This window comes from Prenolepis imparis, unplaced genomic scaffold (assembly GCF_030444845.1).
Source record: "Prenolepis imparis isolate NDT839.2.m4 unplaced genomic scaffold, iyPreImpa1.0 SCAF_14, whole genome shotgun sequence".
NCBI lineage: Eukaryota > Metazoa > Arthropoda > Insecta > Hymenoptera > Formicidae > Prenolepis > Prenolepis imparis.
This window is the reverse complement of record NW_028141172.1, coordinates 5,165,707-5,181,382: the sequence shown is the minus strand read 5'-3', so window position 1 is coordinate 5,181,382 and position 15,676 is coordinate 5,165,707. Positions and strand designations below refer to the sequence as shown.

The 15,676-nt window shown below is 24.1% G+C and overlaps 1 long non-coding RNA gene across 1 annotated transcript in view; it reads right to left on the bottom strand.

Annotated features, from left to right (window-relative positions):
* Positions 1-15,676, bottom strand: part of LOC145945711 (uncharacterized) — a 100,301-nt gene that overhangs the window by 33,767 nt on the left and 50,858 nt on the right. The gene's annotated exons all lie outside the window — the stretch shown is intronic.

The following is a 15,676-nucleotide window of genomic DNA, read 5'->3' as shown; positions in this document are numbered from 1 at the left end:
ATAATATCTGTTACTTTGATTTACGTATAAAAATAAAAAACCTAAAATATAAGAAACAGTTTTATAAAGAGAAACCAAAATTTGACGCGGCTGTAACAGAGGTTTTTAAAAGATGCTCTTCAAGCCGCAGCATTGCACGCTATTATAAAATAAAACGAACTAAATTCACATATGAAGTTACGAAAGCTCGTGATTTAGGGCTTGAAAATTACACATTTGACAGAAAAATAAATTATCGTTTATTTGGGCCGTTTACATACTTGGATGAGGAATTACTTTTGCAGTCTATGAAAGATTGGAAAAGACGTGTCACAATTTTGTACTTGCCAACTTTGCGCCTTGGAATACCTATCAACATTTGTTTACAAAGTTGTCACCATTAACGAAGATATGACATGTCCATCCGCATGGATTGAACATAATCAAGCGGATAATAACTGGTTGATAGAATTCGAAATGAGACACCACGTTGAAATTTCCAGTTCGTTCGAGCCCTTTAAAAGATGTTGGTATCGAGATAGTAAACTACAACTATTGTCAATGATAAAAAGACGCTTCTGAATCATTAAATAATTTTAAGATGTTGTAGCAAAGAAGTATTGATTAGTTTTAAACTTGTATCGTTAATTAAATATGATCATATAAAGTTTCAGATAGTAATAGATATTGAAATTCAAGTCTATAGGTTTAATAATATGTTTGGAATAGAAAGAAATTTTTTTAAACAATAATATATATTTATATTTAACAGGCACAAAATACATACACACATATTTGTGTGTGTAAGTAATGACTATACATATATATGGGCCACTAATGGAAAAAGGGTACATATGCCAAAACGCTATATCGAAAAAATCGACTTCAAAGTTTTAATTAGAACATTACTTAATGAAAAATAATGCAATTAAAACCAAATTTTTTTAAAAGGTGATAACATATCTTTCACATTTTCTGAAAAAAAGGTCACGATTTGGAGATGATATAATATTTGCTTTTTTTATAAGTTCTAAAAAATTGCTTTGTGTGCCCTTTTTCCATAAATAGATTAAATCGTAAAAAAATAAAAAACTCTTTTTTAATTAAATATAATTAAATTTATTAAATATAATTTTATTTAATTAATTATTTAGTTTACAACTATTTATATATTGTTTAAGTAAATATTAAAATAATTATATAATATTTACAATATATATATATATATGTAGTATATGTGTGTATATTTTTATGTATGTATATATGTATATGTATATATGTAATATATATGCAACTAATATATATGTATATACATTGTATATTGTGTATAATTATTATATTATTTATTATATAATATTGTGTCGCATTAAAGAAATAATATGTCTTTTATATATTATATATACATATATATAAAACATACCTGAGTCGATTTAGACGATTTACATAAAAAAGGCACATAAGCCTATAAATTTTTTTTCCATCAATGGCCTCATATACATATATACATATTTATAAAACTATAAATATTGTAAAATTTTCATGTTTATACGACCGAGATGATTATAACACAATAAAAGTTTTAAAGCTAGTTTGACGAAAATCCATGGTTAATGTTTAAAATAATATATTTTTAAGCTATTTTTTAAAATAAATAAAATTATTAGTTCCTTATTATTGTACATGTATAAAACGACGAATTTTTATTCCATGATATTAATTGTAGATTAACCAATTGACGATAGAAAATATTTTCGCTATATGCAAAGTATTGTGCTCGAAAACGCAAACTTGACGAAAACTTTATTCTTTAATGATGTTAATCGAAAGAAATTGCCGTTTGATATATATCTTTTAATATTTTCCATTTTAGTTTTGTTAAATAATAATATGTCTTATATTTTATAAAATGTGATATGCTTAATTAGCTTCATTATGTAACACTCAAATACTTGACAACAATAAGTAAACTGTTAACATGATTTTTACAAAGCTTTCAATGGATATGCGGAGATAGCTGAAACATGCTTGAAAAAAAAAACACGTACTTTCTTTCGATTGAATTTTTTCGTATATATATTATATGAGCGAACAATCTTATTTCAATAAAATAATTAAGTTCCATGAAATAATTAGTTGAATAACTTGCAACAATTTATGGTCATTAAATTGTTGTAAATGACATTTATATTTATGAAGAGCTTGATTTATCTTAAATAGAGAATCGAATATATCTTTTTTTTATAGTTGTATGTAAGAAAAATACGCCCTAAGTAAATATTACGTAATATAAAAAAATTACCAGTATTATATGCAATTAGACGTTGCAATTATCAAATACAAACAATTTTATTATTTCCATTACCTTTCTTAAATAAAATATAAAAATCTAAATTTCTATTTTTCATATTTGCATGAATGTTTAATTTAGGAAATTAATAAAACTTATCGAAATTTAATTTATTTTTTCTTTAATTTATATCACAACTGTTTGAATGTTTTTGGAATACAAATATTTATAACACGTATCTATGTATTTACAAAATTTTCACTCTTTTCATATACATACATATGTAATTACTATAAAATCGATATGTGCAGGATCAAGATGTAAAATGATATATGGTGAGATTAATTTAAATATATCGTGTCGATTTTTCTGAACCACTTAAACTTATGGCACAATTAAAATTTTTCATATGCACGATATACATATAATAAGAATATTTTACAAATATAACGCTTACCAACTTTTTAAAATCATCATATTTCAATGATTTTAATCGTCTTACTTAGTTTCACAATTGATGTCGAGCCATTAATTTGCGCACATTAATACAACACTGCATACTACATGTAAATTACTGCATCAGTATATGTAAATTAACAAAAGTCAGATAACTCGATGTAATAGATAATTATAGAATTTTGTGTAACAATTTTATGCTTAAATGTCAAAAATATATTTTTTTATTTTTAAAATCAACTTAAAATTAATTATTTCATCAAAAGATTGACGTAATATTATTGTACAGAAACTAAGCGCCGATTTACTGTGCAATAAGCGAAAGAATAAAGGGATACATTTCTTTAAAAATATAGAAAAAATTTTGTGTCGCTTAATGACATTTACTTTTCGAATTAAATTTATTTATCTCCCGAACATAATACTGGGAACCTTGAATTTAATCAAAATCTTGTACTTTAGTCATCTTTTGTATACAATCAAAGTAAGACATACGTTACATCCATTTCTTTCTCAAGAAGAATTTATTTGAACATATTTGCGTTTTATTATAGTTTATTTTGTAAGTATACTATCTATTCTAATTCTCTTTTTTTTATTAATTTTGTAAAGCGTTTCTTAATAGTGCATTAAAATAATGCAAAATATACTGTGTAATTTATTTGTTATTTACAAAAAAATGTTCAATATATTATTAAATTTTTATATAAGTATGTACATAAAATCAAACACAAAGAATTAAAACACGGCGGCAATAAAAATCGCGATAATAATTTCGCAAACTTTGAAAATGCAATCTTTAAGTACACAATAGCAACATTTCTTTATTTTTTCGCTTTCTTCGTAGCTTGTATTAATAACGGACATAACTGGAATTATAGAAATGATGATTAGCAGAAGAAGAACGAGAAAAGCAATTAGAAAATACCTCGAATTAAGTAGGAAACTCGAGTTAGCTGCAATAGAAATTTTAGAACTTGAGGTATCTAAATCGGAAGCAGCAATAAATAATGATATTCTTAATACCTCTTATTTAAATGACAAAATAAAGAATGTGAAAAATAAGAAACAGTTTTATCAAGAAAAACCAATATTCGACGCAGCTGTAACAGAAGTTTTTGAAACAAGTTCTTCAAGCTACATCATTGCACGCAATTATGGAATAGAACCATCTAAGTTAGATAATGAAATAAAGATAGCCCGTGATCTGGGGCTTGAAAATTACAAATATGACAGCAATGTAAATAATGAATATTCGATGTTTACATACTTGCAAGAGGAATCACTTTTGCAATCTATGGAAGACTGGAAAGGACGTGTATCATCGCAATCTTGTACTTGCCAACTTTGCGTCTTGGAAAAACTATTAACATTTGTTTATGAATTTGCTAAAAGAAAAAAAAATATACTGCTCATCATCCTGGAATGATCAAAGGAAATATAACTGTTTGAGAGAATTCGAAATGAGACACCACATTCAATTTTCCAACTCGTTCGAGCCTATTGAAACATGTTGGTATCGAAATACCATGTAGTAAATTACATCTATTGTTCAATGTTAAAAAGACACTTCTGAATTGCTAACAAGGGGAGTGTCAGGCGTGCCCATCGCCGATTCAATCGGCGATTTTTTTATGAGTAGTACTCAGTAAGAAACAAATTCTGTTAAAGCCAGAGAACCCGCTTCTCAAGCATTCGTCTGAAAAAAAATATTAAAGATTTACTTTTAGGAAATATTCCTATTTCTAGGGCTAGAGAAAATTTGAAATATCCTTATTGACAATGAGATAAGACATTAAATGTAAAAATATTAGTAAAATATCCGCGTTATTAATGGTTATTATTATTTATTTATTTTATTAATAGTAATCTATTTCTCGAATTAAACATTAATCATTCCCTTATATTTTTTACAGAAAGCAATTTCACGTTGCACGAATTTTCTTGAAAATATATGGAACAACAGCTAGCTGCTGATTGTGAGCCACACGGTCGCTTCGATTATCATCCACTGCAACGTCTTAAGACCCGCTCGAAATCTTTAATATTTTTTTTCAGACGAATGCTTGAGAAGCGCGTTTTCTCGCTTTAACAGAATTTGTTTCTTACTGAGTACTACTCATAAAAAAATCGCCGTTTGAATCGGTGATGGGCACGTCTGACACTCCCCGTAAGTAGTTTAAAAATTTTTCATATTTTGCATTTTACATATTATATTTACTATTATTATAACATAATAATATATTGTGCAAGATATTAACAATCGAATTTTTAAAACGTCACAAATCAAACTGTCAAAATAATTACACGTGTAAAGTATGTCATAGAGGAATTATATAGTCAAAATATAAAAATGCTTATAATGAATTAATTAATTTATTAAAAAATTATGTTAAATAATTATATTAAAAAATTATATTAAATAATTTTTTAATAATAAGAATAATCAAATTTAAACATACTAATTTATACATTTTTAAAGATGTGATGTTCTTAGTGACATTTATATGAGATACTTTGACAGTTAGATGCTTATGTAGTATTCTAATGTTTTAACAAAATTTCTTTAACAAGACTTTTATTACTATTTTATTATTAACATAAATTAAGTATTAGATTTGTATATAAGTAAAATAATTTTCATAATTAATTTGTTAATGTACATAAATAGACAATTAAAGCATATCGAGAATGGACTTGATGTTGAGAAAATATTGTCGCTACTATGCGATGTATTGTACTTGGAATCTGATTGATTCTACATGATTTTAATAATTTTTTTTTAATTTACTGTGACTTTAATAACTTATGAGAATTTTTATTTTAAAAATATCCATGAAGTATATAATGTCGATGAAGTTTTGGGACACCACACATGTATAATAAGATTTAAAAGTAATATTGAAAGTAAAATTGAATATTATATATAATTTTTTTTAACTATTCACAGATATGCACAGGATCAAGATGTAACATGATATATAATGGGATTAGATCAGTTTTTCTTTGAATCATTGACACTTAGTGCAAGTAAAATATTTTATATGCACAATATACATATAACAGAAATTTTTAACAAATATAACGTTTACTATCTTTGTAAAATTGTCGTATTTACGAGTGTCAATGATTTTAATCGCTTTTTTTCGATTAAAGTAAAGCAACTATTTCCTATTTATATATTGTGATGCAACGTAGTATAGTATATAAAAAACGAATTAAACACATATCTGAAATGTCGATTGTTGATGCTAATAATATCTTTTGAAATACTACTTTATACATACGGAAATAATATACATATAAATATAATATATATATATATTTATATATATAATATAATATAATTTATATTTATATATTTTATTTATTTATATTTATAATTTAAATTTATATATATAATATAATATAATATAATATAATATATGTATATATAATATATAATATAATATATATAAATATATATACTATATATATGTATATGTAAATCAAGAATATATCTCATAAAATATTTTAAATCGTTAATATATTTATACATGACAATAAAATATTATTGATCATATAATTAACAACAAATCTCAAAATATATTAAACCTACATATGTACGCATATATACATACAATATGTGTGTGTGTATTATCTAGAATATTTTGAAATGAAATTTTAGCACACGTTAAATATAAATTATCGATACAATTATTAGCTAACTTGATTAGATATTTATAAAATTACGTGTAACAATTCTCTAAGCGTGAATGTTAACTATATAATTTTTTATTTTTAAATTCAACTTTTAAACTAATTATTTCATCGAAATTTTGACGCATTATTATTGTATATATACTAATTGTAAGCGCTGATTCAATGCCAAATAAGTGAAAAAAAAGATACATTTTCATAAAAATAATAAAATTAATGTGTCACTTAGCGACTCTTCTAGTTAAATTTATTTATTTTCCCAATATAATACTAAAAACTTAAAAAAGAGAGAGAAAAAATTAATTTAAATATATCTGCGTTTTCTTATATTTTATTTTGTAAGTATACTATTTATTCATTTTAATTCTCTTTTCTTCATTTTATAAAGAGCTTCTTACTAGCATTGGAATAATATAAAATATTGTGTAACTACTATGTATAATACTGTATATTATATCTTCTAAAAGAATATTAATTTGAAATTTTTTAATATTTATATCTATTTAAGTAATCCATAAGTGATGTTTGAACAACATCTGAATATAAAATTTGCCATATGTTTCTCTGAAGTACTGTATGCACACAAGTGCTTAATATGAAAGTCATTGCCAAATATCATAAATGTCGCTGCCCAACGTCAATCGCCCCAATTTAATTAATTGAATGAAAAATACGATATTGCAATTGCAAAAATAAACATAATTAAATATAGCCCTCTTTATTGAGAGTGACATGATAATAAGCAGTAAAATATCCGCCTAGAAAAATATAAATATATCTCGATAACTAACAATTGAATTTCGTTAAAATATATTGATATATTTGTATAAAAAATATAAAAACTTGTTTATATTAGTACTTATATACTTTACTATTTATTAATACTTATATCTACACGCATTTAACATATGATAAAGTTAAGTGAAACAAGTTTATGAGTAAATGTCAACAATAAAATTATTTTATTTTTAAAATCTACATTTAAATGAAATATTTGATCAAAAATTTATCGCATTATTATTGAATAGGAACCGAGCGCCGATGCAATGCCAAATAAGCAGAAGAAGGGATACATTTCTTTATAATAATAGAAAAAAAAATATGTGTCAGATAGCGCGACATTTACTCTTTTAGTTAAATTTATTTATATTTCGAATATAATACTGAGAACCTTGAATTCAGTCGATATCTGATATTGTGCTTCAGTCATCGTTTGTATACAAGAAAAGACATAAGATAAGACATCCGTTACATCCATTTCTCTCGCTGCGAGGAAAAGTTTATCTAAACATATTTGCTTTTTATTATCGTTTATTTTGTAAGTACACTATTCTAATTCTCTTCCTTTATTTAAATTTTGTAAAGAATCTTTTACCATAGCATTTAAATAATGCAAAATGCAGTGTAATTCATTATTATTTAATAGATAATTTTTATTATTATTAAACTTTTATATTTAAATACATATAATAACTTTTATAAGTACTTTTATATATAAATTACATATAATAGAAACACAGTAGCTTAAAACTTAACAGGATGAAAATCGCAAAAATAATTTTGCAATCTTGCAATGATGTAATAACTTTCATTCAGTACATATTCATAAGTATTTATTTCTTTGTCTTTTGCTTTCCTTTGTAGATTATATTACGTATACAATAATAACGAAAATAACGAAAATTATTGAAATGGAAAGATATACAATGAGAGCAAAAATTGCGGCACATCTCGACTTAAGTGATACACTCGAAACAGCTGCAAAAGAAGTTTTAGAAAATGAGTTATCTGAAGAGAATGCAGCAATAAAACATAGAGTAAATCACTTAAAATTACGTAAAAAAGTAATTAATATGAAATATAAAAACAAATTTTATAAAGAAAAACCAAAAATCGAGGCAGCAGTAAGAGAAGTTTTAGAAGAACGTCTCCCCAACAGTTTCGCTGCTAATGATTATGGAATTTCACGACAAAAGTTATGGAGGGAAACAGAGAAAGCCCGTGCTATAGGGCTTAAAGATTACAAATATGACAGAAAAATAAATTATTCAAGTCTATCATTTAACGGATTGACATATGAGGATGAGAAATCACTTTTGAATGATTTGATAAAATGGTGTAAAGATGAATTAGGGAAAATTTGTACTTGCCAAATTTGCGCATTAGAAAAACTATCAACACTTGTTTTTGAATATGTTGAAAGTAGAGGAATATTACGTCCACCGTTCTGGAATAAATATAAACGTGCGGATAATAATTGGTTGAAAGACTTCGAAATGAGATACACCGATGATATGTATATCTGGTTCGAGCCTTGTTGTTGGATGGATGAGATAAATTAGTAGTTCTGAGATTTTGCGCGGCGAACAAATATTAATTTGCTTCAATCTTGTATCGTTAAATAAATGACCATATAAAATCTCAGAATGTAACAAATATTTTTAATTCTAAGGGTTTAGAAATCATTTTTTGGAATAGAAGATAATTCTTAATCAATAATTAAAATTTAACAAACAATGTATATATACATATATATTTGTTTATAAAGAACTCCTACATATAAATATAAAAAAATTCTCATGTCTGGACGATCAAAATGATTATAATACGACAATAGATTTAAGACTATTTTGACGAAAATATTTGGTTAATTTTTTAAAAGAAACTTTTTTAAAACTATTCTTTATTATTAAATGTATAATTTTAACGATACATTTTTATTCCGTGAAATTAATCGTAGATTAAGCAAACATAACAAAAATTATACACGTAAAATAAAGTAACTTTATGGACGTTCTTTATTTGCAAACATACACATACACGAACACTCTTTATATAGAAAATGTTAGAGATTGTAATTATTTATACATCACTTAATGTCAGACTTATTTCATTTATAGATCAAAAATATGATACTAAATTTTCGTTGCTATTATATTTTTTAAGCATTCTAACACGTTACGTCATAGCAAAAAAAATTTTTAAACAAAAATATTTATTTTTAATATTAATTAATTTATGTATATACATATATGTATATGTTAATTTGTAAAAATATATTAATAATAATAACATAATAATAATAATAATAATTATATATTATATATTTTATATTTAATTACATATTATATTATTATATTATTATTATTTTATTTTAACATTACAATATATTCTACCAGATATTAAGATACATTAGAATTTTCCGAACGCTACAACTGGAACTGTCAAAATAATTATATGTATAAAATTTGTCATAGAAAAAAAATAAGATCAAGATATAAAAATGTTTATAATAAATTAATTTATTTGTTTAATTATATTAATTAATTATTAATAAAGATTTAAAAAAATTTTTTTATTATAACAGTAATTAAATTTAATAATACTGATTTGTACATTTTTAGAAATGGTTTTATTTATGAAATATATATGATATTTTGACAGATGCTTATAATACTTAGATTCTTATATGCAATACTAATGCTAATTTCTTTTAACAAAATATGTGTTAACATTATTATTACCACAGATTAATTATCGAATGTATATTAATAAATTAATTGTCACAATTAATTTTTTAATGTACGAGTAGATGCAAAATTAGAATATATCGAGAATTAAATTATTGTTAGAAAATATTTTTGCTATTATGGGACGTTTCGCTGTTATGTTCGAATACGTAAGATAATCTGATTGACTCAATTACTCCAATAATCTTCTTTAAAAATTACTGTGATTTTGACATTTTATAATATAGGAATTCAATTTCTAAAAATATCTAAAAATATCAAAACAACTAAAAATATATATTATATAATATCGCTAAAATTACAAAACCACACACTTATAATAAGTTTTAAAAGTAACGTCACAAACTGATTATTACATATACATTTTTTTTACTATTTACAGTCATAATAACTACATATTTTTGTATTGAGATAAAAATTTTTTGTGATTCTGACGATAATTTTATTCTTCAATAACGTCAATCAAAAGAAATGATAGTTTGATATATACTATATGATATTCTGTTTTAATTAAGTTAAATAAGAACGTTTCTTTGATTTAATGAAATGTGATGTTTAATTAGTTTGATTATGTATCAATCAAACATTTACCAACAATAAATATACTATTAACATAATTTGTACAAAGCTTTCAATGGTTATGCATAGATAACTAGAACATACATGAAGAAAACATGTGCTTTCTTTCGATTGATATTTCTAATATACTAATTATATAAGACGACGAGAGCTTGTTTTATTAAGGCAATTAAGTTCGACGAAATTATTAGTTTATTAAACTACAATAAATTAATGCATTAAATTGTTCTCCTAAGAATGACATTTATATTTATAATGGAATTAATTTATCTTAAATAGAGATCGAACATAAATTAATATTTCATACAAATGATGTTTATATTTTTTGCAATTTTATTTAAACTTTTTTTTATAGTTGTAAAAGAAAAATATGCTTTGTAAAAATTATGTAATATAAAGAATGACTGATATTTTAATTACGCGTTGCAATTATTTAAATACAACCTATTATTTTACTTTTTTATATGTACTAGTAAGAATCGAAGTCTTTATTCTTTAAATTTGCAACTATCTACTCCAATTCAAAAAGTTATATTAATAAAACTTGGCAAAATTTAATTTGTATATTTATTTAAATTTATATCTCATATGGTTTCTGCAATCCGAATGTAGCACATATCTATTTGCAGATTTTTCATATTTACTATATATATCATTTTGAAGCAGAAATTTATTCATTCTATTACAAGTTTACTATTTAATCCTTATCAAAACTGGATTTCGGTAAAATTGGTTGGCTTTTTTCATATGTCGTAGCTTGTGACCTGCTGAACAAAAGATATAGTATCTTCAAAGCTAAATAATGGATAGTTACTGGATTATTATATTTCAAATTAATTATTATATTAAAATAAAAAAAACGGATGTTTTCAATATTTTTTGAAATAATTTAAAAGCTTGAGAATATGTTGAAAAGCAATATATGTTGATCGTAAAACTAGCTACTTAATATCGTGAATATATAGTACTTTGTAAATACTGTAAGATATTTTGACAATTAAAACTGAATGAAAAAATAACACATTATAATTTTTGTAATCGAACAATATATAATATTAGCGTTTTTTTACAGTACAAACCGTATTTTTTCATTAGTTAAAGATTTCTAATCATCAATGACATTAATTAATTTTTTTCTTAATTTTAACTTTGCGGGTATAAAATTGTAACTTAAAATTTTTTACATATATTTGCAGAATATCACAATTTTTGAAAGTAAATGGAAGTTTATTCTATTAGAATTTTTTAGTTTAAACATATTCTTTCGCTTTTTAATCGATTAATTATTTTGTAATTATTTTATTACGGCTTTGTTGAAAGTACAATGTCAGGATTTTAACTTTTTTTTTAGATGCTCTTCGGATTTTGATACAGAAGTCTTCATTCAAAATTATTGATTTAATATGCAATACTTTTTAAAATTAAAATTTATGACGGTAAACACTCTCGCATCTAATTGGGTTACGGTTTTTATTCCATTTTTCTCTATGTCTTCTCACATTTTTAGACAAATCCTATTGAAGCCATTTCTAAATTACGTAAGGCTTTTGTTTGTAACAATTTTGGCAACTCCCCCTTCATAAATAACCGTAAGATTTTTTGTAACTTCTCTTCTCTCCCATATTTTTTACTTATTATTTTACAATACTGCTAATAAGATCTCTTTAATATTTTAACCTTTTTCTAGACATACAGAATTGATTAAACGTGTGTGATACGAAATTTGAATACACTTATTGTAAATCAAAGTAAAATATAAATAATATTTTATAATTTATTATAATTATTAATTTTAAAAAATACAAATTTTTTTTCTTACAATTTAGTGACTATGGTGTGGCCGAAAAATACGACAAATAACAACGGATAAAACAGCCATCCTTAATCGTAAGAGCATAGTTCTATAGTATTAAGTATCTCTATATTTTGCTATAATAAATACTATTATATTTATTTTCTAATAATTTTACATATGTATATACGTCCATCTACAGGCATTTGAAATATGAATTTGAAAACTGTATGTCGTGTGTGTCTTATGCTTTCTTGATGTATTGATAAAATACAAATCAATGTTAAAAGATAATAACTTAGAACAGTATTTTACACTTTTTCAGGAATCTTTGCGTCGTTTTGGATGTTCTGAAAGTTGTTTCTGCTCACATTAATAAAACTACGTATCACTGAAACATAAGTTAATAAATAAGATAAATACAAAATTTAATTATCATATAACATTATCAAAATATTAAAAAGAAAATTATATAGAATTATTTATTACTATTGTGTGTGTGTGTGTGTGTGTGTGTGTGTGTGTGTGTGTGTGTGTATAAATATATATACTATATATTTGTCGATCCATTTGTTCTCGAAAGCTTAACGTTAGGTACTATCACACATATATAAATTAATGAAAGGAACATCAGTTATATAATTTTATGCATATTAGATATTTAAAAAGTTACAGGGTGACAATTTTCCGCGTAAATATCAACACACAATAAAATATATTTATATATAAAATCTACATTTAAATGAATTATTTCATCAATAGTTCAACGCATTATTATTGAATAAACACCGAGCGCCGATGCAATGCCAAATAAACGGAAGAAAGAATACATTTTTTTATAATAATAGAAGAGATATATATCTGTGTCATTTAGCGCGACATTTACTCTTTTGGTTAAACTTATTTATTTTTCGAATATAATACTGGGAACCTTGAATTTAGTCGATATCTGATCTTGTGCTTCATCGTTTATATACAAATAAGGACGTAAAATAAGACATCCGTTACATCCATTTCTTTCGCTGCTAGGAAAAGTTTATTTAAACATATTTGCGTTTTATTGTATTTTATTTTGTAAGTACACTATTCTAATTGTATTTCTTATTTTAATTTTGAATAGAATCTTTTCCTATAGCATTCAAATAATATTAAATAAAGTGTAATTCATTATTGAGATAATTTTCATTATTATTGAACTTTTATATTTAAATACATAAACTTTTATAAGAATCTTTATATATATATATATATATATATATGTGTGTGTATACATGAAATAGAAACACAGTAGCTTATTGAAACTTAGCAAGATAAAAATCGCAAATATTATTTCGCAACTTTGCGATGATGCAGCTGTCGAGTACATACATATTCAAGTATTTATTTTTCTGCTTTCTTGTTTTGTTTTGTAGGTTAAACTGCGTATACAATAATAACAGAAATAACGAAAGTTATAGAAATGGAAAAATACGATAGATATAAAATAAGAGCAGACATTGCGGCACATCTGGACTTAAGTGATGCACTCGAATCAGCTGCAAAAGAAGTTTTAAACAATGAGTTATCTGAAGAGGAAGCAGCAAGAAAACATAGAGTCCGTTGCTCATATTTACGTGAGAAAATAAGAAATATGAAAAATAAAAACGAGTTTTATAAAGAAAAACCAAAAATCGAGGCAGCAGTAAGAAAAGTTTTAGGAGAACGGTTTTCACAGCGCGACGCTGCACACATTTATAGAATGTCACAAAGTAAGCTATGTTGTGAAATAAAGAGAGCCTGTGCTATAGGGCTTGAAAAGTACAAATATGACAGAAAAATAAATTATTCAAACAATTCACTTAACGCATTGACATACTTGGATGAGAAATCACTTTTGAATGAATTGATAACATGGTGTACTAATGAATTAGGGAAAATTTGTACTTGCCAAATTTGCGCATTAGAAAAACTATCAAAATATGCTTACGAGTATGTTAAAAGTAAAAAATTACAACTTCCAGAGTCCTGGAAAAGATTTGAACGTACAGATAATAAATGGTTGAAAGAATTCGAAATGAGACACACCGATGATTTGTATATCTGGTTCGAGCCTTGTTGTTGGATGGATGAGATAAATTAGTAGTTCTGTGATTTTGCGGCGAACAAATATTAATTTGCTTTAGTCTTTTATCGTTAAATAAATGACTATATAAAATCTCAGAATGTGACAGATATCTTTAATTCTATGAGTTTAGAAACATTTTTAGAAAAGGAGATAATCCTTAATCAATAATTGAAATTTGACAGACAATGTGTATATATATATATATATATATATATTTGTTTATAAACGATTTTTACATTATAAATATTGTCTCAAGTCTATACGATCGAAATGATTATAACATGACAAAAGTTTTAAGGCTATTATGACGAAAATCTCTGGTAAATTTTTTATAAGAAGCAGTTATATTTATGACACATATATGTAATTTTAGACAGTTAGATGTTTATAATTCTTAGATTCATATATGCTGTCCTAATGTTAATTTCATTTTATATAATAATATGTATTAATATTATTATTACGACAGATTAACTATTGAATGCATATTATCAAATTAGATGTTTGAATTTAGTTCTTAATGTAGATGCGAAATTAAAACATATCGAGAATTAAATTATTATTAGAAATTATTTTTGTTATTATGGGACGTTTCTCGATTATGTTCAAATACCTATGAATTTGAAATAATCTGATTGACTCTAAATAACACAAATAATCTTTAAAAATTACTGTAATTTTGACATTTTATATTGTAGAAATTTAATTTCTAAACAATCTATAAAAATATATTGTATCGTTGAAATTTTGAAAACCACACATATGTATATAATAAGTTTTAAAAGTAATGTCGCAAACTGATTATTACTTATAATTATTTTTTATTATTTACAGTTATAATATGTATATATTTTTCTATAGAGATTAAAATTTTTTGTGATTTTGACGATTATTTTATTCTTCAATAATGCCAATTGAAAGAAATGAACGTTCTGTATATACTACATTATATTATGTTTTAATTTAGTTTCTTCGATTTGATGAAATGTGATGTTTAATTAGTTTAATTATGTAACAATCAAACATTTGACAACAATAAATATACTATTAACATCATTTGTACGAAGTTTTAAATGTTTATGCATAGATAACTGAAACATATATGAAAAAAAATGTACTTTCTTTCGATTGATTTTTTGAAGACATAGATTGAGAAAAGATGAGCTTGTTTCACTAAGCTAATTAAGATTGACGAAATTATTAGTTTATTAACCTGCAATAAAGTTACGCATTAAATTGTTTTCCTAAGA